The following is a 21,271-nucleotide window of genomic DNA, read 5'->3' on the forward strand; positions in this document are numbered from 1 at the left end:
AGAAAAGCAAAGCCAAAGAGTCCATCCCAAAATCCGACAAACAAGCAAAATGAACAAAAAACATTGAATTCAATTCTTTCTGATTTTAGAAACTGCATTAAAGAAGGGGTGCACCGGTCCTGGAGATACTGCAATACCAGGTCAATGCGTGGAGTGGACAGAGCAAGCTCTTTTTCCATCTCCCTGTTCTAAAAATCCATTTAATATATGGTCCCCAGATAGGGGACGTATCAGATATTAAACTGATAAGAACAGATACTACACTTGATCTTAGCCAAAAGGCCGAGAAGCGATAACCAGAATTGGTTTCAAACTACGGAGCCACCCAAGGATCCTGAAAAGTCCATTTGTGGAGATGAGCTCCTGGACTCCCGTTAAGAAGACATGTTGTCAACCTCTAGATCCCTTACATGCCTGCACTTTTTGGCTTGCTGCTGCTGCAATCCACGCGTTTTAGATCTGCATAACTCCACCTCTTTAAACACAGCACCTTCACCCCCTGCTGTTCCCACCCGCCTCAACACCGTTGGAAGGGAGGAGAACCAATTAAGGCGGGGGGTGGGGTGGAACGAGCAGCTGTCTACCCTTAGCAGGAGGGCTCCTGATTACATACCTCTCCTGCTGCTGCTGCTGCTGGCTGTCCAGCAGCAGACTGAAGGTGGCTGCTGCTGTGCACAGGTATATAAAGGCTCAGAGCCTATTATGACACGCGCAGCCAGCGTTCCATTGCCACATTCCATCTACTGCAGGCAGGATACCTGGCTGGCTGAATGTCGCTGAGAAGCTCACAGAGACCGCCATAAGCAACAGTTTAACAGAATGCCACAGACTAATCAACCAAACTTTTTGGGTTGGGTTCTCTTTTATAGTCTGCAGGCATTAAATGAAAGAAGTCAGTGTTCCAGCAGAAGGAGACAACGTTTCAGAAAAGGCATTGTAGCAAACCAAAAAAGAAATTTTAAGCGCAGCAGAGTAACCAGCGCACATACCTGTTAGCTCAGGTGAGTTTAAAAGGCTGCTGTTGATAACAAGGGCATTTGCTAAATAGATGGTGTGTGTGCAACAATATACTGAAAGGTCAATTATATTGTGCAGCTTATCTCACCACCTGTAGTTATTTAGGTGAAAGCTCCAAAATGCTTGCCTAATATGTCTGTTTATCCAAAAGGAAGTAAAAAGGGAGAGCTAGAAAGATAGCATTGCATCACATTACATGGCAATGCAATGCACAGTTGCTGAAGTTGAACCAAAATGAGCTTGTAATCTGGCTTCTGCAACTTTGAACATGAAAAATCCAATGAGGAGAAGAAAAGCAAAGCCAAAGAGTCCATCCCAAAATCCGACAAACAAGCAAAATGAACAAAAAACATTGAATTCAATTCTTTCTGATTTTAGAAACTGCATTAAAGAAGGGGTGCACCGGTCCTGGAGATACTGCAATACCAGGTCAATGCGTGGAGTGGACAGAGCAAGCTCTTTTTCCATCTCCCTGTTCTAAAAATCCATTTAATATATGGTCCCCAGATAGGGGACGTATCAGATATTAAACTGATAAGAACAGATTTTTTTTTTTTTTTTTTTTAAACCTATTCAGGTTAAAATTAAAGTCCACTCCACAGTCCTCTTCTCCCCAAAGGGAGACAAGACGTGGACTCCAACTTAAATCATCATCAGGTTTTGGTACTTTTAATGTCAGAAAAAAAAATTACAAAAATACAACAATACTTTCAAAGAAAGAAATGTTTCAGAACCTGAATGGATACCAAAAAAATAAAAATTAAATTATAACTGTATTAACAACAGTAATAACATCAAGTAAAATACTTGTAACCATTATCAAAAGCATGAACCCCAACCCAACTCAGAATCTTAAGGGACAAATCTTCAACCCTTGATGCTGAAAAAACTTGTTTCGATACACCATCTGGTATTCTATATTTCACACAAAAAACATTTTTATCTCTTATTAGTTCTTTCCTAACATTCTCTATAAGATAGTCCAAACGTTTCTCATCATACAACTTACGGTACAACCGGTTAAAATATTCTGCATTCTTTATAAACATAGGTTGTTGAAAAACAACTATATTTTCTTCCATTGCCACCTCCACTTCCTGTTCCTTTCTCTTTTCTTGCTTTTTAACCTTACCACGGCCAGTTCCCTGACTTACACCTCCCATTTCACTCTCTACCCTATCCCCCCAATCTACTCTTGTTTTCTCCATCTCCCTCTGCACTCCTACAGGTTTGCTTTCTTTTCCCTTTACCACCAACACCTTTTCTACACTTTCCTCCTTTCTCTCTACCAAAACCTTTTTAACCACTACCTCCTTCTCTTTATTTCTTTTCCTCTTTGGGCAATTCTTAAAAACATGCGTATCTTCCTGACACAAGTTGCACTTCCTCCGATCTTTACAATCCTTTGACTCATGATCACCTTTTTTGCAAAAACCACATACACCACCCGAACAATTTTCCTTTCCATGCCCGTATTGACGACAAACTCGACAAAAAGTGGGTATACCACTGAAAAAAATATCACCATTTATATTACCCAACTTAAACCTAGCTGGGGGAAGCAACACAGTCCCCTGCTCATCTTCTTTGAAACGGACCAAAAATTTCCACTTCGAAGTCCAAAAACCAAATTCATTATAAATCTTCCCTTTTGGTGTTACTGACAAACAAAAAAACTCCAAAAATGTAAGAACATCCTCTTCGTCCACCAATGGAGAGTACATTTTAACAATGATCCATTTATCTCTAACGGGGAAGTGTGGCATTACACTTATCCCCTCCATTCTTTTATCCTGGCTTGCAGTCATTTTCCTTAGATATCCTTCAAAAAAAACTTTGTCAACAAAAACTATATCATAAACACCCCTCCTGGGGTAGTCCATTATCGCCAACACTTCTTCTGTCTTCAAACCAAAAAGATCCACAAGAACTTGACTCATCACATACCTAAAATCCTTTTGATCTCGAAAGTTCTCCTGAACAACCAAACGAATAGAATTCTGCACCTTAGCGAATTCAGGCACATGATCTTCCTCTCCTTCATGTGATGCTGCAGACATCTTCTTCACAAACAGGTTCTCCTCTTCTCAATAGAAACCTTCAACACCGAAGTGCCAGGTAGATGATCGCCTCCCGTTGCCCGGGGACTAATCCGACTCCCTAATAGCAGCAGGGAGGTGAAGCCCTGCTGAAAAACAGAGCGATCCCCCCAGGCCAAGGAGCCGGGTACCCCGAGCACCTCTCAGCCAAGACCAAGGCAGCAGCCGCTAGATCACTGCACTTGATCTTAGCCAAAAGGCCGAGAAGCGATAACCAGAATTGGTTTCAAACTACGGAGCCACCCAAGGATCCTGAAAAGTCCATTTGTGGAGATGAGCTCCTGGACTCCCGTTAAGAAGACATGTTGTCAACCTCTAGATCCCTTACATGCCTGCACTTTTCGGCTTGCTGCTGCTGCAATCCACGCGTTTTAGATCTGCATAACTCCACCTCTTTAAACACAGCACCTTCACCCCCTGCTGTTCCCACCCGCCTCAACACCGTTGGAAGGGAGGAGAACCAATTAAGGCGGGGGGTGGGGTGGAACGAGCAGCTGTCTACCCTTAGCAGGAGGGCTCCTGATTACATACCTCTCCTGCTGCTGCTGCTGCTGGCTGTCCAGCAGCAGACTGAAGGTGGCTGCTGCTGTGCACAGGTATATAAAGGCTCAGAGCCTATTATGACACGCGCAGCCAGCGTTCCATTGCCACATTCCATCTACTGCAGGCAGGATACCTGGCTGGCTGAATGTCGCTGAGAAGCTCACAGAGACCGCCATAAGCAACAGTTTAACAGAATGCCACAGACTAATCAACCAAACTTTTTGGGTTGGGTTCTCTTTTATAGTCTGCAGGCATTAAATGAAAGAAGTCAGTGTTCCAGCAGAAGGAGACAACGTTTCAGAAAAGGCATTGTAGCAAACCAAAAAAGAAATTTTAAGCGCAGCAGAGTAACCAGCGCACATACCTGTTAGCTCAGGTGAGTTTAAAAGGCTGCTGTTGATAACAAGGGCATTTGCTAAATAGATGGTGTGTGTGCAACAATATACTGAAAGGTCAATTATATTGTGCAGCTTATCTCACCACCTGTAGTTATTTAGGTGAAAGCTCCAAAATGCTTGCCTAATATGTCTGTTTATCCAAAAGGAAGTAAAAAGGGAGAGCTAGAAAGATAGCATTGCATCACATTACATGGCAATGCAATGCACAGTTGCTGAAGTTGAACCAAAATGAGCTTGTAATCTGGCTTCTGCAACTTTGAACATGAAAAATCCAATGAGGAGAAGAAAAGCAAAGCCAAAGAGTCCATCCCAAAATCCGACAAACAAGCAAAATGAACAAAAAACATTGAATTCAATTCTTTCTGATTTTAGAAACTGCATTAAAGAAGGGGTGCACCGGTCCTGGAGATACTGCAATACCAGGTCAATGCGTGGAGTGGACAGAGCAAGCTCTTTTTCCATCTCCCTGTTCTAAAAATCCATTTAATATATGGTCCCCAGATAGGGGACGTATCAGATATTAAACTGATAAGAACAGATACTACACTTGATCTTAGCCAAAAGGCCGAGAAGCGATAACCAGAATTGGTTTCAAACTACGGAGCCACCCAAGGATCCTGAAAAGTCCATTTGTGGAGATGAGCTCCTGGACTCCCGTTAAGAAGACATGTTGTCAACCTCTAGATCCCTTACATACCTGCACTTTTCGGCTTGCTGCTGCTGCAATCCACGCGTTTTAGATCTGCATAACTCCACCTCTTTAAACACAGCACCTTCACCCCCTGCTGTTCCCACCCGCCTCAACACCGTTGGAAGGGAGGAGAACCAATTAAGGCGGGGGGTGGGGTGGAACGAGCAGCTGTCTACCCTTAGCAGGAGGGCTCCTGATTACATACCTCTCCTGCTGCTGCTGCTGCTGGCTGTCCAGCAGCAGACTGAAGGTGGCTGCTGCTGTGCACAGGTATATAAAGGCTCAGAGCCTATTATGACACGCGCAGCCAGCGTTCCATTGCCACATTCCATCTACTGCAGGCAGGATACCTGGCTGGCTGAATGTCGCTGAGAAGCTCACAGAGACCGCCATAAGCAACAGTTTAACAGAATGCCACAGACTAATCAACCAAACTTTTTGGGTTGGGTTCTCTTTTATAGTCTGCAGGCATTAAATGAAAGAAGTCAGTGTTCCAGCAGAAGGAGACAACGTTTCAGAAAAGGCATTGTAGCAAACCAAAAAAGAAATTTTAAGCGCAGCAGAGTAACCAGCGCACATACCTGTTAGCTCAGGTGAGTTTAAAAGGCTGCTGTTGATAACAAGGGCATTTGCTAAATAGATGGTGTGTGTGCAACAATATACTGAAAGGTCAATTATATTGTGCAGCTTATCTCACCACCTGTAGTTATTTAGGTGAAAGCTCCAAAATGCTTGCCTAATATGTCTGTTTATCCAAAAGGAAGTAAAAAGGGAGAGCTAGAAAGATAGCATTGCATCACATTACATGGCAATGCAATGCACAGTTGCTGAAGTTGAACCAAAATGAGCTTGTAATCTGGCTTCTGCAACTTTGAACATGAAAAATCCAATGAGGAGAAGAAAAGCAAAGCCAAAGAGTCCATCCCAAAATCCGACAAACAAGCAAAATGAACAAAAAACATTGAATTCAATTCTTTCTGATTTTAGAAACTGCATTAAAGAAGGGGTGCACCGGTCCTGGAGATACTGCAATACCAGGTCAATGCGTGGAGTGGACAGAGCAAGCTCTTTTTCCATCTCCCTGTTCTAAAAATCCATTTAATATATGGTCCCCAGATAGGGGACGTATCAGATATTAAACTGATAAGAACAGATACTACACTTGATCTTAGCCAAAAGGCCGAGAAGCGATAACCAGAATTGGTTTCAAACTACGGAGCCACCCAAGGATCCTGAAAAGTCCATTTGTGGAGATGAGCTCCTGGACTCCCGTTAAGAAGACATGTTGTCAACCTCTAGATCCCTTACATGCCTGCACTTTTCGGCTTGCTGCTGCTGCAATCCACGCGTTTTAGATCTGCATAACTCCACCTCTTTAAACCCAGCACCTTCACCCCCTGCTGTTCCCACCCGCCTCAACACCGTTGGAAGGGAGGAGAACCAATTAAGGCGGGGGGTGGGGTGGAACGAGCAGCTGTCTACCCTTAGCAGGAGGGCTCCTGATTACATACCTCTCCTGCTGCTGCTGGCTGTCCAGCAGCAGACTGAAGGTGGCTGCTGCTGTGCACAGGTATATAAAGGCTCAGAGCCTATTATGACACGCGCAGCCAGCGTTCCATTGCCACATTCCATCTACTGCAGGCAGGATACCTGGCTGGCTGAATGTCGCTGAGAAGCTCACAGAGACCGCCATAAGCAACAGTTTAACAGAATGCCACAGACTAATCAACCAAACTTTTTGGGTTGGGTTCTCTTTTATAGTCTGCAGGCATTAAATGAAAGAAGTCAGTGTTCCAGCAAAAGGAGACAACGTTTCAGAAAAGGCATTGTAGCAAACCAAAAAAGAAATTTTAAGCGCAGCAGAGTAACCAGCGCACATACCTGTTAGCTCAGGTGAGTTTAAAAGGCTGCTGTTGATAACAAGGGCATTTGCTAAATAGATGGTGTGTGTGCAACAATATACTGAAAGGTCAATTATATTGTGCAGCTTATCTCACCACCTGTAGTTATTTAGGTGAAAGCTCCAAAATGCTTGCCTAATATGTCTGTTTATCCAAAAGGAAGTAAAAAGGGAGAGCTAGAAAGATAGCATTGCATCACATTACATGGCAATGCAATGCACAGTTGCTGAAGTTGAACCAAAATGAGCTTGTAATCTGGCTTCTGCAACTTTGAACATGAAAAATCCAATGAGGAGAAGAAAAGCAAAGCCAAAGAGTCCATCCCAAAATCCGACAAACAAGCAAAATGAACAAAAAACATTGAATTCAATTCTTTCTGATTTTAGAAACTGCATTAAAGAAGGGGTGCACCGGTCCTGGAGATACTGCAATACCAGGTCAATGCGTGGAGTGGACAGAGCAAGCTCTTTTTCCATCTCCCTGTTCTAAAAATCCATTTAATATATGGTCCCCAGATAGGGGACGTATCAGATATTAAACTGATAAGAACAGATACTACACTTGATCTTAGCCAAAAGGCCGAGAAGCGATAACCAGAATTGGTTTCAAACTACGGAGCCACCCAAGGATCCTGAAAAGTCCATTTGTGGAGATGAGCTCCTGGACTCCCGTTAAGAAGACATGTTGTCAACCTCTAGATCCCTTACATGCCTGCACTTTTCGGCTTGCTGCTGCTGCAATCCACGCGTTTTAGATCTGCATAACTCCACCTCTTTAAACACAGCACCTTCACCCCCTGCTGTTCCCACCCGCCTCAACACCGTTGGAAGGGAGGAGAACCAATTAAGGCGGGGGGTGGGGTGGAACGAGCAGCTGTCTACCCTTAGCAGGAGGGCTCCTGATTACATACCTCTCCTGCTGCTGCTGCTGCTGGCTGTCCAGCAGCAGACTGAAGGTGGCTGCTGCTGTGCACAGGTATATAAAGGCTCAGAGCCTATTATGACACGCGCAGCCAGCGTTCCATTGCCACATTCCATCTACTGCAGGCAGGATACCTGGCTGGCTGAATGTCGCTGAGAAGCTCACAGAGACCGCCATAAGCAACAGTTTAACAGAATGCCACAGACTAATCAACCAAACTTTTTGGGTTGGGTTCTCTTTTATAGTCTGCAGGCATTAAATGAAAGAAGTCAGTGTTCCAGCAGAAGGAGACAACGTTTCAGAAAAGGCATTGTAGCAAACCAAAAAAGAAATTTTAAGCGCAGCAGAGTAACCAGCGCACATACCTGTTAGCTCAGGTGAGTTTAAAAGGCTGCTGTTGATAACAAGGGCATTTGCTAAATAGATGGTGTGTGTGCAACAATATACTGAAAGGTCAATTATATTGTGCAGCTTATCTCACCACCTGTAGTTATTTAGGTGAAAGCTCCAAAATGCTTGCCTAATATGTCTGTTTATCCAAAAGGAAGTAAAAAGGGAGAGCTAGAAAGATAGCATTGCATCACATTACATGGCAATGCAATGCACAGTTGCTGAAGTGGAACCAAAATGAGCTTGTAATCTGGCTTCTGCAACTTTGAACATGAAAAATCCAATGAGGAGAAGAAAAGCAAAGCCAAAGAGTCCATCCCAAAATCCGACAAACAAGCAAAATGAACAAAAAACATTGAATTCAATTCTTTCTGATTTTAGAAACTGCATTAAAGAAGGGGTGCACCGGTCCTGGAGATACTGCAATACCAGGTCAATGCGTGGAGTGGACAGAGCAAGCTCTTTTTCCATCTCCCTGTTCTAAAAATCCATTTAATATATGGTCCCCAGATAGGGGACGTATCAGATATTAAACTGATAAGAACAGATACTACACTTGATCTTAGCCAAAAGGCCGAGAAGCGATAACCAGAATTGGTTTCAAACTACGGAGCCACCCAAGGATCCTGAAAAGTCCATTTGTGGAGATGAGCTCCTGGACTCCCGTTAAGAAGACATGTTGTCAACCTCTAGATCCCTTACATGCCTGCACTTTTCGGCTTGCTGCTGCTGCAATCCACGCGTTTTAGATCTGCATAACTCCACCTCTTTAAACACAGCACCTTCACCCCCTGCTGTTCCCACCCGCCTCAACACCGTTGGAAGGGAGGAGAACCAATTAAGGCGGGGGGTGGGGTGGAACGAGCAGCTATCTACCCTTAGCAGGAGGGCTCCTGATTACATACCTCTCCTGCTGCTGCTGCTGCTGGCTGTCCAGCAGCAGACTGAAGGTGGCTGCTGCTGTGCACAGGTATATAAAGGCTCAGAGCCTATTATGACACGCGCAGCCAGCGTTCCATTGCCACATTCCATCTACTGCAGGCAGGATACCTGGCTGGCTGAATGTCGCTGAGAAGCTCACAGAGACCGCCATAAGCAACAGTTTAACAGAATGCCACAGACTAATCAACCAAACTTTTTGGGTTGGGTTCTCTTTTATAGTCTGCAGGCATTAAATGAAAGAAGTCAGTGTTCCAGCAGAAGGAGACAACGTTTCAGAAAAGGCATTGTAGCAAACCAAAAAAGAAATTTTAAGCGCAGCAGAGTAACCAGCGCACATACCTGTTAGCTCAGGTGAGTTTAAAAGGCTGCTGTTGATAACAAGGGCATTTGCTAAATAGATGGTGTGTGTGCAACAATATACTGAAAGGTCAATTATATTGTGCAGCTTATCTCACCACCTGTAGTTATTTAGGTGAAAGCTCCAAAATGCTTGCCTAATATGTCTGTTTATCCAAAAGGAAGTAAAAAGGGAGAGCTAGAAAGATAGCATTGCATCACATTACATGGCAATGCAATGCACAGTTGCTGAAGTTGAACCAAAATGAGCTTGTAATCTGGCTTCTGCAACTTTGAACATGAAAAATCCAATGAGGAGAAGAAAAGCAAAGCCAAAGAGTCCATCCCAAAATCCGACAAACAAGCAAAATGAACAAAAAACATTGAATTCAATTCTTTCTGATTTTAGAAACTGCATTAAAGAAGGGGTGCACCGGTCCTGGAGATACTGCAATACCAGGTCAATGCGTGGAGTGGACAGAGCAAGCTCTTTTTCCATCTCCCTGTTCTAAAAATCCATTTAATATATGGTCCCCAGATAGGGGACGTATCAGATATTAAACTGATAAGAACAGATACTACACTTGATCTTAGCCAAAAGGCCGAGAAGCGATAACCAGAATTGGTTTCAAACTACGGAGCCACCCAAGGATCCTGAAAAGTCCATTTGTGGAGATGAGCTCCTGGACTCCCGTTAAGAAGACATGTTGTCAACCTCTAGATCCCTTACATGCCTGCACTTTTCGGCTTGCTGCTGCTGCAATCCACGCGTTTTAGATCTGCATAACTCCACCTCTTTAAACACAGCACCTTCACCCCCTGCTGTTCCCACCCGCCTCAACACCGTTGGAAGGGAGGAGAACCAATTAAGGCGGGGGGTGGGGTGGAACGAGCAGCTGTCTACCCTTAGCAGGAGGGCTCCTGATTACATACCTCTCCTGCTGCTGCTGCTGCTGGCTGTCCAGCAGCAGACTGAAGGTGGCTGCTGCTGTGCACAGGTATATAAAGGCTCAGAGCCTATTATGACACGCGCAGCCAGCGTTTCATTGCCACATTCCATCTACTGCAGGCAGGATACCTGGCTGGCTGAATGTCGCTGAGAAGCTCACAGAGACCGCCATAAGCAACAGTTTAACAGAATGCCACAGACTAATCAACCAAACTTTTTGGGTTGGGTTCTCTTTTATAGTCTGCAGGCATTAAATGAAAGAAGTCAGTGTTCCAGCAGAAGGAGACAACGTTTCAGAAAAGGCATTGTAGCAAACCAAAAAAGAAATTTTAAGCGCAGCAGAGTAACCAGCGCACATACCTGTTAGCTCAGGTGAGTTTAAAAGGCTGCTGTTGATAACAAGGGCATTTGCTAAATAGATGGTGTGTGTGCAACAATATACTGAAAGGTCAATTATATTGTGCAGCTTATCTCACCACCTGTAGTTATTTAGGTGAAAGCTCCAAAATGCTTGCCTAATATGTCTGTTTATCCAAAAGGAAGTAAAAAGGGAGAGCTAGAAAGATAGCATTGCATCACATTACATGGCAATGCAATGCACAGTTGCTGAAGTTGAACCAAAATGAGCTTGTAATCTGGCTTCTGCAACTTTGAACATGAAAAATCCAATGAGGAGAAGAAAAGCAAAGCCAAAGAGTCCATCCCAAAATCCGACAAACAAGCAAAATGAACAAAAAACATTGAATTCAATTCTTTCTGATTTTAGAAACTGCATTAAAGAAGGGGTGCACCGGTCCTGGAGATACTGCAATACCAGGTCAATGCGTGGAGTGGACAGAGCAAGCTCTTTTTCCATCTCCCTGTTCTAAAAATCCATTTAATATATGGTCCCCAGATAGGGGACGTATCAGATATTAAACTGATAAGAACAGATACTACACTTGATCTTAGCCAAAAGGCCGAGAAGCGATAACCAGAATTGGTTTCAAACTACGGAGCCACCCAAGGATCCTGAAAAGTCCATTTGTGGAGATGAGCTCCTGGACTCCCGTTAAGAAGACATGTTGTCAACCTCTAGATCCCTTACATGCCTGCACTTTTCGGCTTGCTGCTGCTGCAATCCACGCGTTTTAGATCTGCATAACTCCACCTCTTTAAACACAGCACCTTCACCCCCTGCTGTTCCCACCCGCCTCAACACCGTTGGAAGGGAGGAGAACCAATTAAGGCGGGGGGTGGGGTGGAACGAGCAGCTGTCTACCCTTAGCAGGAGGGCTCCTGATTACATACCTCTCCTGCTGCTGCTGCTGCTGGCTGTCCAGCAGCAGACTGAAGGTGGCTGCTGCTGTGCACAGGTATATAAAGGCTCAGAGCCTATTATGACACGCGCAGCCAGCGTTCCATTGCCACATTCCATCTACTGCAGGCAGGATACCTGGCTGGCTGAATGTCGCTGAGAAGCTCACAGAGACCGCCATAAGCAACAGTTTAACAGAATGCCACAGACTAATCAACCAAACTTTTTGGGTTGGGTTCTCTTTTATAGTCTGCAGGCATTAAATGAAAGAAGTCAGTGTTCCAGCAGAAGGAGACAACGTTTCAGAAAAGGCATTGTAGCAAACCAAAAAAGAAATTTTAAGCGCAGCAGAGTAACCAGCGCACATACCTGTTAGCTCAGGTGAGTTTAAAAGGCTGCTGTTGATAACAAGGGCATTTGCTAAATAGATGGTGTGTGTGCAACAATATACTGAAAGGTCAATTATATTGTGCAGCTTATCTCACCACCTGTAGTTATTTAGGTGAAAGCTCCAAAATGCTTGCCTAATATGTCTGTTTATCCAAAAGGAAGTAAAAAGGGAGAGCTAGAAAGATAGCATTGCATCACATTACATGGCAATGCAATGCACAGTTGCTGAAGTTGAACCAAAATGAGCTTGTAATCTGGCTTCTGCAACTTTGAACATGAAAAATCCAATGAGGAGAAGAAAAGCAAAGCCAAAGAGTCCATCCCAAAATCCGACAAACAAGCAAAATGAACAAAAAACATTGAATTCAATTCTTTCTGATTTTAGAAACTGCATTAAAGAAGGGGTGCACCGGTCCTGGAGATACTGCAATACCAGGTCAATGCGTGGAGTGGACAGAGCAAGCTCTTTTTCCATCTCCCTGTTCTAAAAATCCATTTAATATATGGTCCCCAGATAGGGGACGTATCAGATATTAAACTGATAAGAACAGATACTACACTTGATCTTAGCCAAAAGGCCGAGAAGCGATAACCAGAATTGGTTTCAAACTACGGAGCCACCCAAGGATCCTGAAAAGTCCATTTGTGGAGATGAGCTCCTGGACTCCCGTTAAGAAGACATGTTGTCAACCTCTAGATCCCTTACATGCCTGCACTTTTCGGCTTGCTGCTGCAATCCACGCGTTTTAGATCTGCATAACTCCACCTCTTTAAACACAGCACCTTCACCCCCTGCTGTTCCCACCCGCCTCAACACCGTTGGAAGGGAGGAGAACCAATTAAGGCGGGGGGTGGGGTGGAACGAGCAGCTGTCTACCCTTAGCAGGAGGGCTCCTGATTACATACCTCTCCTGCTGCTGCTGCTGCTGGCTGTCCAGCAGCAGACTGAAGGTGGCTGCTGCTGTGCACAGGTATATAAAGGCTCAGAGCCTATTATGACACGCGCAGCCAGCGTTCCATTGCCACATTCCATCTACTGCAGGCAGGATACCTGGCTGGCTGAATGTCGCTGAGAAGCTCACAGAGACCGCCATAAGCAACAGTTTAACAGAATGCCACAGACTAATCAACCAAACTTTTTGGGTTGGGTTCTCTTTTATAGTCTGCAGGCATTAAATGAAAGAAGTCAGTGTTCCAGCAGAAGGAGACAACGTTTCAGAAAAGGCATTGTAGCAAACCAAAAAAGAAATTTTAAGCGCAGCAGAGTAACCAGCGCACATACCTGTTAGCTCAGGTGAGTTTAAAAGGCTGCTGTTGATAACAAGGGCATTTGCTAAATAGATGGTGTGTGTGCAACAATATACTGAAAGGTCAATTATATTGTGCAGCTTATCTCACCACCTGTAGTTATTTAGGTGAAAGCTCCAAAATGCTTGCCTAATATGTCTGTTTATCCAAAAGGAAGTAAAAAGGGAGAGCTAGAAAGATAGCATTGCATCACATTACATGGCAATGCAATGCACAGTTGCTGAAGTTGAACCAAAATGAGCTTGTAATCTGGCTTCTGCAACTTTGAACATGAAAAATCCAATGAGGAGAAGAAAAGCAAAGCCAAAGAGTCCATCCCAAAATCCGACAAACAAGCAAAATGAACAAAAAACATTGAATTCAATTCTTTCTGATTTTAGAAACTGCATTAAAGAAGAGGTGCACCGGTCCTGGAGATACTGCAATACCAGGTCAATGCGTGGAGTGGACAGAGCAAGCTCTTTTTCCATCTCCCTGTTCTAAATATCCATTTAATATATGGTCCCCAGATAGGGGACGTATCAGATATTAAACTGATAAGAACAGATACTACACTTGATCTTAGCCAAAAGGCCGAGAAGCGATAACCAGAATTGGTTTCAAACTACGGAGCCACCCAAGGATCCTGAAAAGTCCATTTGTGGAGATGAGCTCCTGGACTCCCGTTAAGAAGACATGTTGTCAACCTCTAGATCCCTTACATGCCTGCACTTTTCGGCTTGCTGCTGCTGCAATCCACGCGTTTTAGATCTGCATAACTCCACCTCTTTAAACACAGCACCTTCACCCCCTGCTGTTCCCACCCGCCTCAACACCGTTGGAAGGGAGGAGAACCAATTAAGGCGGGGGGTGGGGTGGAACGAGCAGCTGTCTACCCTTAGCAGGAGGGCTCCTGATTACATACCTCTCCTGCTGCTGCTGCTGCTGGCTGTCCAGCAGCAGACTGAAGGTGGCTGCTGCTGTGCACAGGTATATAAAGGCTCAGAGCCTATTATGACACGCGCAGCCAGCGTTCCATTGCCACATTCCATCTACTGCAGGCAGGATACCTGGCTGGCTGAATGTCGCTGAGAAGCTCACAGAGACCGCCATAAGCAACAGTTTAACAGAATGCCACAGACTAATCAACCAAACTTTTTGGGTTGGGTTCTCTTTTATAGTCTGCAGGCATTAAATGAAAGAAGTCAGTGTTCCAGCAGAAGGAGACAACGTTTCAGAAAAGGCATTGTAGCAAACCAAAAAAGAAATTTTAAGCGCAGCAGAGTAACCAGCGCACATACCTGTTAGCTCAGGTGAGTTTAAAAGGCTGCTGTTGATAACAAGGGCATTTGCTAAATAGATGGTGTGTGTGCAACAATATACTGAAAGGTCAATTATATTGTGCAGCTTATCTCACCACCTGTAGTTATTTAGGTGAAAGCTCCAAAATGCTTGCCTAATATGTCTGTTTATCCAAAAGGAAGTAAAAAGGGAGAGCTAGAAAGATAGCATTGCATCACATTACATGGCAATGCAATGCACAGTTGCTGAAGTTGAACCAAAATGAGCTTGTAATCTGGCTTCTGCAACTTTGAACATGAAAAATCCAATGAGGAGAAGAAAAGCAAAGCCAAAGAGTCCATCCCAAAATCCGACAAACAAGCAAAATGAACAAAAAACATTGAATTCAATTCTTTCTGATTTTAGAAACTGCATTAAAGAAGGGGTGCACCGGTCCTGGAGATACTGCAATACCAGGTCAATGCGTGGAGTGGACAGAGCAAGCTCTTTTTCCATCTCCCTGTTCTAAAAATCCATTTAATATATGGTCCCCAGATAGGGGACGTATCAGATATTAAACTGATAAGAACAGATACTACACTTGATCTTAGCCAAAAGGCCGAGAAGCGATAACCAGAATTGGTTTCAAACTACGGAGCCACCCAAGGATCCTGAAAAGTCCATTTGTGGAGATGAGCTCCTGGACTCCCGTTAAGAAGACATGTTGTCAACCTCTAGATCCCTTACATGCCTGCACTTTTCGGCTTGCTGCTGCTGCAATCCACGCGTTTTAGATCTGCATAACTCCACCTCTTTAAACACAGCACCTTCACCCCCTGCTGTTCCCACCCGCCTCAACACCGTTGGAAGGGAGGAGAACCAATTAAGGCGGGGGGTGGGGTGGAACGAGCAGCTGTCTACCCTTAGCAGGAGGGCTCCTGATTACATACCTCTCCTGCTGCTGCTGCTGCTGGCTGTCCAGCAGCAGACTGAAGGTGGCTGCTGCTGTGCACAGGTATATAAAGGCTCAGAGCCTATTATGACACGCGCAGCCAGCGTTCCATTGCCACATTCCATCTACTGCAGGCAGGATACCTGGCTGGCTGAATGTCGCTGAGAAGCTCACAGAGACCGCCATAAGCAACAGTTTAACAGAATGCCACAGACTAATCAACCAAACTTTTTGGGTTGGGTTCTCTTTTATAGTCTGCAGGCATTAAATGAAAGAAGTCAGTGTTCCAGCAGAAGGAGACAACGTTTCAGAAAAGGCATTGTAGCAAACCAAAAAAGAAATTTTAAGCGCAGCAGAGTAACCAGCGCACATACCTGTTAGCTCAGGTGAGTTTAAAAGGCTGCTGTTGATAACAAGGGCATTTGCTAAATAGATGGTGTGTGTGCAACAATATACTGAAAGGTCAATTATATTGTGCAGCTTATCTCACCACCTGTAGTTATTTAGGTGAAAGCTCCAAAATGCTTGCCTAATATGTCTGTTTATCCAAAAGGAAGTAAAAAGGGAGAGCTAGAAAGATAGCATTGCATCACATTACATGGCAATGCAATGCACAGTTGCTGAAGTTGAACCAAAATGAGCTTGTAATCTGGCTTCTGCAACTTTGAACATGAAAAATCCAATGAGGAGAAGAAAAGCAAAGCCAAAGAGTCCATCCCAAAATCCGACAAACAAGCAAAATGAACAAAAAACATTGAATTTAATTCTTTCTGATTTTAGAAACTGCATTAAAGAAGGGGTGCACCGGTCCTGGAGATACTGCAATACCAGGTCAATGCGTGGAGTGGACAGAGCAAGCTCTTTTTCCATCTCCCTGTTCTAAAAATCCATTTAATATATGGTCCCCAGATAGGGGACGTATCAGATATTAAACTGATAAGAACAGATACTACACTTGATCTTAGCCAAAAGGCCGAGAAGCGATAACCAGAATTGGTTTCAAACTACGGAGCCACCCAAGGATCCTGAAAAGTCCATTTGTGGAGATGAGCTCCTGGACTCCCGTTAAGAAGACATGTTGTCAACCTCTAGATCCCTTACATGCCTGCACTTTTCGGCTTGCTGCTGCTGCAATCCACGCGTTTTAGATCTGCATAACTCCACCTCTTTAAACACAGCACCTTCACCCCCTGCTGTTCCCACCCGCCTCAACACCGTTGGAAGGGAGGAGAACCAATTAAGGCGGGGGGTGGGGTGGAACGAGCAGCTGTCTACCCTTAGCAGGAGGGCTCCTGATTACATACCTCTCCTGCTGCTGCTGCTGCTGGCTGTCCAGCAGCAGACTGAAGGTGGCTGCTGCTGTGCACAGGTATATAAAGGCTCAGAGCCTATTATGACACGCGCAGCCAGCGTTCCATTGCCACATTCCATCTACTGCAGGCAGGATACCTGGCTGGCTGAATGTCGCTGAGAAGCTCACAGAGACCGCCATAAGCAACAGTTTAACAGAATGCCACAGACTAATCAACCAAACTTTTTGGGTTGGGTTCTCTTTTATAGTCTGCAGGCATTAAATGAAAGAAGTCAGTGTTCCAGCAGAAGGAGACAACGTTTCAGAAAAGGCATTGTAGCAAACCAAAAAAGAAATTTTAAGCGCAGCAGAGTAACCAGCGCACATACCTGTTAGCTCAGGTGAGTTTAAAAGGCTGCTGTTGATAACAAGGGCATTTGCTAAATAGATGGTGTGTGTGCAACAATATACTGAAAGGTCAATTATATTGTGCAGCTTATCTCACCACCTGTAGTTATGTAGGTGAAAGCTCCAAAATGCTTGCCTAATATGTCTGTTTATCCAAAAGGAAGTAAAAAGGGAGAGCTAGAAAGATAGCATTGCATCACATTACATGGCAATGCAATGCACAGTTGCTGAAGTTGAACCAAAATGAGCTTGTAATCTGGCTTCTGCAACTTTGAACATGAAAAATCCAATGAGGAGAAGAAAAGCAAAGCCAAAGAGTCCATCCCAAAATCCGACAAACAAGCAAAATGAACAAAAAACATTGAATTTAATTCTTTCTGATTTTAGAAACTGCATTAAAGAAGGGGTGCACCGGTCCTGGAGATACTGCAATACCAGGTCAATGCGTGGAGTGGACAGAGCAAGCTCTTTTTCCATCTCCCTGTTCTAAAAATCCATTTAATATATGGTCCCCAGATAGGGGACGTATCAGATATTAAACTGATAAGAACAGATACTACACTTGATCTTAGCCAAAAGGCCGAGAAGCGATAACCAGAATTGGTTTCAAACTACGGAGCCACCCAAGGATCCTGAAAAGTCCATTTGTGGAGATGAGCTCCTGGACTCCCGTTAAGAAGACATGTTGTCAACCTCTAGATCCCTTACATGCCTGCACTTTTCGGCTTGCTGCTGCTGCAATCCACGCGTTTTAGATCTGCATAACTCCACCTCTTTAAACACAGCACCTTCACCCCCTGCTGTTCCCACCCGCCTCAACACCGTTGGAAGGGAGGAGAACCAATTAAGGCGGGGGGTGGGGTGGAACGAGCAGCTGTCTACCCTTAGCAGGAGGGCTCCTGATTACATACCTCTCCTGCTGCTGCTGCTGCTGGCTGTCCAGCAGCAGACTGAAGGTGGCTGCTGCTGTGCACAGGTATATAAAGGCTCAGAGCCTATTATGAAACGCGCAGCCAGCGTTCCATTGCCACATTCCATCTACTGCAGGCAGGATACCTGGCTGGCTGAATGTCGCTGAGAAGCTCACAGAGACCGCCATAAGCAACAGTTTAACAGAATGCCACAGACTAATCAACCAAACTTTTTGGGTTGGGTTCTCTTTTATAGTCTGCAGGCATTAAATGAAAGAAGTCAGTGTTCCAGCAGAAGGAGACAACGTTTCAGAAAAGGCATTGTAGCAAACCAAAAAAGAAATTTTAAGCGCAGCAGAGTAACCAGCGCACATACCTGTTATCCCAGGTGAGTTTAAAAGGCTGCTGTTGATAACAAGGGCATTTGCTAAATAGCTGGTGTGTGTGCAACAATATACTGAAAAGTCAATTATATTGTGCAGCTTATCTCACCACCTGTAGTTATTTAGGTGAAAGCTCCAAAATGCTTGCCTAATATGTTTGTTTATCCAAAAGGAAGTAAAAAGGGAGAGCTAGAAAGATAGCATTGCATCACATTACATGGCAATGCAATGCACAGTTGCTGAAGTTGAACCAAAATGAGCTTGTAATCTGGCTTCTGCAACTTTGAACATGAAAAATCCAATGAGGAGAAGAAAAGCAAAGCCAAAGAGTCCATCCCAAAATCCGACAAACAAGCAAAATGAACAAAAAACATTGAATTTAATTCTTTCTGATTTTAGAAACTGCATTAAAGAAGGGGTGCACCGGTCCTGGAGATACTGCAATACCAGGTCAATGCGTGGAGTGGACAGAGCAAGCTCTTTTTCCATCTCCCTGTTCTAAAAATCCATTTAATATATGGTCCCCAGATAGGGGACGTATCAGATATTAAACTGATAAGAACAGATACTACACTTGATCTTAGCCAAAAGGCCGAGAAGCGATAACCAGAATTGGTTTCAAACTACGGAGCCACCCAAGGATCCTGAAAAGTCCATTTGTGGAGATGAGCTCCTGGACTCCCGTTAAGAAGACATGTTGTCAACCTCTAGATCCCTTACATGCCTGCACTTTTCGGCTTGCTGCTGCTGCAATCCACGCGTTTTAGATCTGCATAACTCCACCTCTTTAAACACAGCACCTTCACCCCCTGCTGTTCCCACCCGCCTCAACACCGTTGGAAGGGAGGAGAACCAATTAAGGCGGGGGGTGGGGTGGAACGAGCAGCTGTCTACCCTTAGCAGGAGGGCTCCTGATTACATACCTCTCCTGCTGCTGCTGCTGCTGGCTGTCCAGCAGCAGACTGAAGGTGGCTGCTGCTGTGCACAGGTATATAAAGGCTCAGAGCCTATTATGACACGCGCAGCCAGCGTTCCATTGCCACATTCCATCTACTGCAGGCAGGATACCTGGCTGGCTGAATGTCGCTGAGAAGCTCACAGAGACCGCCATAAGCAACAGTTTAACAGAATGCCACAGACTAATCAACCAAACTTTTTGGGTTGGGTTCTCTTTTATAGTCTGCAGGCATTAAATGAAAGAAGTCAGTGTTCCAGCAGAAGGAGACAACGTTTCAGAAAAGGCATTGTAGCAAACCAAAAAAGAAATTTTAAGCGCAGCAGAGTAACCAGCGCACATACCTGTTATCCCAGGTGAGTTTAAAAGGCTGCTGTTGATAACAAGGGCATTTGCTAAATAGCTGGTGTGTGTGCAACAATATACTGAAAGGTCAATTATATTGTGCAGCTTATCTCACCACCTGTAGTTATTTAGGTGAAAGCTCCAAAATGCTTGCCTAATATGTCTGTTTATCCAAAAGGAAGTAAAAAGGGAGAGCTAGAAAGATAGCATTGCATCACATTACATGGCAATGCAATGCACAGTTGCTGAAGTTGAACCAAAATGAGCTTGTAATCTGGCTTCTGCAACTTTGAACATGAAAAATCCAATGAGGAGAAGAAAAGCAAAGCCAAAGAGTCCATCCCAAAATCCGACAAACAAGCAAAATGAACAAAAAACATTGAATTCAATTCTTTCTGATTTTAGAAACTGCATTAAAGAAGGGGTGCACCGGTCCTGGAGATACTGCAATACCAGGTCAATGCGTGGAGTGGACAGAGCAAGCTCTTTTTCCATCTCCCTGTTCTAAAAATCCATTTAATATATGGTCCCCAGATAGGGGACGTATCAGATATTAAACTGATAAGAACAGATACTACACTTGATCTTAGCCAAAAGGCCGAGAAGCGATAACCAGAATTGGTTTCAAACTACGGAGCCACCCAAGGATCCTGAAAAGTCCATTTGTGGAGATGAGCTCCTGGACTCCCGTTAAGAAGACATGTTGTCAACCTCTAGATCCCTTACATGCCTGCACTTTTCGGCTTGCTGCTGCTGCAATCCAAGCGTTTTAGATCTGCATAACTCCACCTCTTTAAACACAGCACCTTCACCCCCTGCTGTTCCCACCCGCCTCAACACCGTTGGAAGGGAGGAGAACCAATTAAGGCGGGGGGTGGGGTGGAACGAGCAGCTGTCTACCCTTAGCAGGAGGGCTCCTGATTACATACCTCTCCTGCTGCTGCTGCTGCTGGCTGTCCAGCAGCAGACTGAAGGTGGCTGCTGCTGTGCACAGGTATATAAAGGCTCAGAGCCTATTATGACACGCGCAGCCAGCGTTCCATTGCCACATTCCATCTACTGCAGGCAGGATACCTGGCTGGCTGAATGTCGCTGAGAAGCTCACAGAGACCGCCATAAGCAACAGTTTAACAGAATGCCACAGACTAATCAACCAAACTTTTTGGGTTGGGTTCTCTTTTATAGTCTGCAGGCATTAAATGAAAGAAGTCAGTGTTCCAGCAGAAGGAGACAACGTTTCAGAAAAGGCATTGTAGCAAACCAAAAAAGAAATTTTAAGCGCAGCAGAGTAACCAGCGCACATACCTGTTAGCTCAGGTGAGTTTAAAAGGCTGCTGTTGATAACAAGGGCATTTGCTAAATAGATGGTGTGTGTGCAACAATATACTGAAAGGTCAATTATATTGTGCAGCTTATCTCACCACCTGTAGTTATTTAGGTGAAAGCTCCAAAATGCTTGCCTAATATGTCTGTTTATCCAAAAGGAAGTAAAAAGGGAGAGCTAGAAAGATAGCATTGCATCACATTACATGGCAATGCAATGCACAGTTGCTGAAGTTGAACCAAAATGAGCTTGTAATCTGG

The 21,271-nt window shown here is 44.5% G+C and overlaps 15 non-coding genes across 15 annotated transcripts; all 15 read right to left on the reverse strand.

The window, feature by feature from the left end:
* Positions 1 to 103: 103 nt before the first annotated feature.
* On the reverse strand, positions 104 to 294 carry LOC141223878 (U2 spliceosomal RNA). The gene has a single exon (XR_012291399.1). It is a non-coding gene; the product is annotated as a U2 spliceosomal RNA (small nuclear RNA).
* Positions 295 to 1,409: 1,115 nt separating this feature from the next.
* On the reverse strand, positions 1,410 to 1,606 carry LOC141224184 (U2 spliceosomal RNA). Its single transcript, XR_012291693.1, has one exon. It is a non-coding gene; the product is annotated as a U2 spliceosomal RNA (small nuclear RNA).
* Positions 1,607 to 4,443: 2,837 nt separating this feature from the next.
* Positions 4,444 to 4,634, reverse strand: LOC141223879 (U2 spliceosomal RNA). The gene has a single exon (XR_012291401.1). It is a non-coding gene; the product is annotated as a U2 spliceosomal RNA (small nuclear RNA).
* A 1,115-nt stretch (positions 4,635 to 5,749) lies between these two features.
* On the reverse strand, positions 5,750 to 5,940 carry LOC141223880 (U2 spliceosomal RNA). The gene has a single exon (XR_012291402.1). It is a non-coding gene; the product is annotated as a U2 spliceosomal RNA (small nuclear RNA).
* Positions 5,941 to 7,049: 1,109 nt separating this feature from the next.
* LOC141223881 (U2 spliceosomal RNA) lies at positions 7,050 to 7,240 on the reverse strand. The gene has a single exon (XR_012291403.1). It is a non-coding gene; the product is annotated as a U2 spliceosomal RNA (small nuclear RNA).
* A 1,115-nt stretch (positions 7,241 to 8,355) lies between these two features.
* LOC141223882 (U2 spliceosomal RNA) lies at positions 8,356 to 8,546 on the reverse strand. The gene has a single exon (XR_012291404.1). It is a non-coding gene; the product is annotated as a U2 spliceosomal RNA (small nuclear RNA).
* Positions 8,547 to 9,661: 1,115 nt separating this feature from the next.
* LOC141223883 (U2 spliceosomal RNA) lies at positions 9,662 to 9,852 on the reverse strand. Its single transcript, XR_012291405.1, has one exon. It is a non-coding gene; the product is annotated as a U2 spliceosomal RNA (small nuclear RNA).
* Positions 9,853 to 10,967: 1,115 nt separating this feature from the next.
* On the reverse strand, positions 10,968 to 11,158 carry LOC141223885 (U2 spliceosomal RNA). The gene has a single exon (XR_012291406.1). It is a non-coding gene; the product is annotated as a U2 spliceosomal RNA (small nuclear RNA).
* A 1,115-nt stretch (positions 11,159 to 12,273) lies between these two features.
* LOC141223886 (U2 spliceosomal RNA) lies at positions 12,274 to 12,464 on the reverse strand. The gene has a single exon (XR_012291407.1). It is a non-coding gene; the product is annotated as a U2 spliceosomal RNA (small nuclear RNA).
* A 1,112-nt stretch (positions 12,465 to 13,576) lies between these two features.
* On the reverse strand, positions 13,577 to 13,767 carry LOC141224114 (U2 spliceosomal RNA). The gene has a single exon (XR_012291630.1). It is a non-coding gene; the product is annotated as a U2 spliceosomal RNA (small nuclear RNA).
* A 1,115-nt stretch (positions 13,768 to 14,882) lies between these two features.
* On the reverse strand, positions 14,883 to 15,073 carry LOC141223887 (U2 spliceosomal RNA). Its single transcript, XR_012291408.1, has one exon. It is a non-coding gene; the product is annotated as a U2 spliceosomal RNA (small nuclear RNA).
* Positions 15,074 to 16,188: 1,115 nt separating this feature from the next.
* On the reverse strand, positions 16,189 to 16,379 carry LOC141223889 (U2 spliceosomal RNA). The gene has a single exon (XR_012291410.1). It is a non-coding gene; the product is annotated as a U2 spliceosomal RNA (small nuclear RNA).
* Positions 16,380 to 17,494: 1,115 nt separating this feature from the next.
* LOC141223890 (U2 spliceosomal RNA) lies at positions 17,495 to 17,685 on the reverse strand. The gene has a single exon (XR_012291412.1). It is a non-coding gene; the product is annotated as a U2 spliceosomal RNA (small nuclear RNA).
* A 1,115-nt stretch (positions 17,686 to 18,800) lies between these two features.
* LOC141223891 (U2 spliceosomal RNA) lies at positions 18,801 to 18,991 on the reverse strand. Its single transcript, XR_012291413.1, has one exon. It is a non-coding gene; the product is annotated as a U2 spliceosomal RNA (small nuclear RNA).
* Positions 18,992 to 20,106: 1,115 nt separating this feature from the next.
* Positions 20,107 to 20,297, reverse strand: LOC141223892 (U2 spliceosomal RNA). The gene has a single exon (XR_012291414.1). It is a non-coding gene; the product is annotated as a U2 spliceosomal RNA (small nuclear RNA).
* Positions 20,298 to 21,271: the final 974 nt, after the last annotated feature.

This window comes from Phyllobates terribilis, unplaced genomic scaffold (genome assembly GCF_046119375.1).
Source record: "Phyllobates terribilis strain yellow unplaced genomic scaffold, ASM4611937v1 Scaffold_381__1_contigs__length_1843176, whole genome shotgun sequence".
In the NCBI taxonomy this organism is placed as follows: domain Eukaryota; kingdom Metazoa; phylum Chordata; class Amphibia; order Anura; family Dendrobatidae; genus Phyllobates; species Phyllobates terribilis.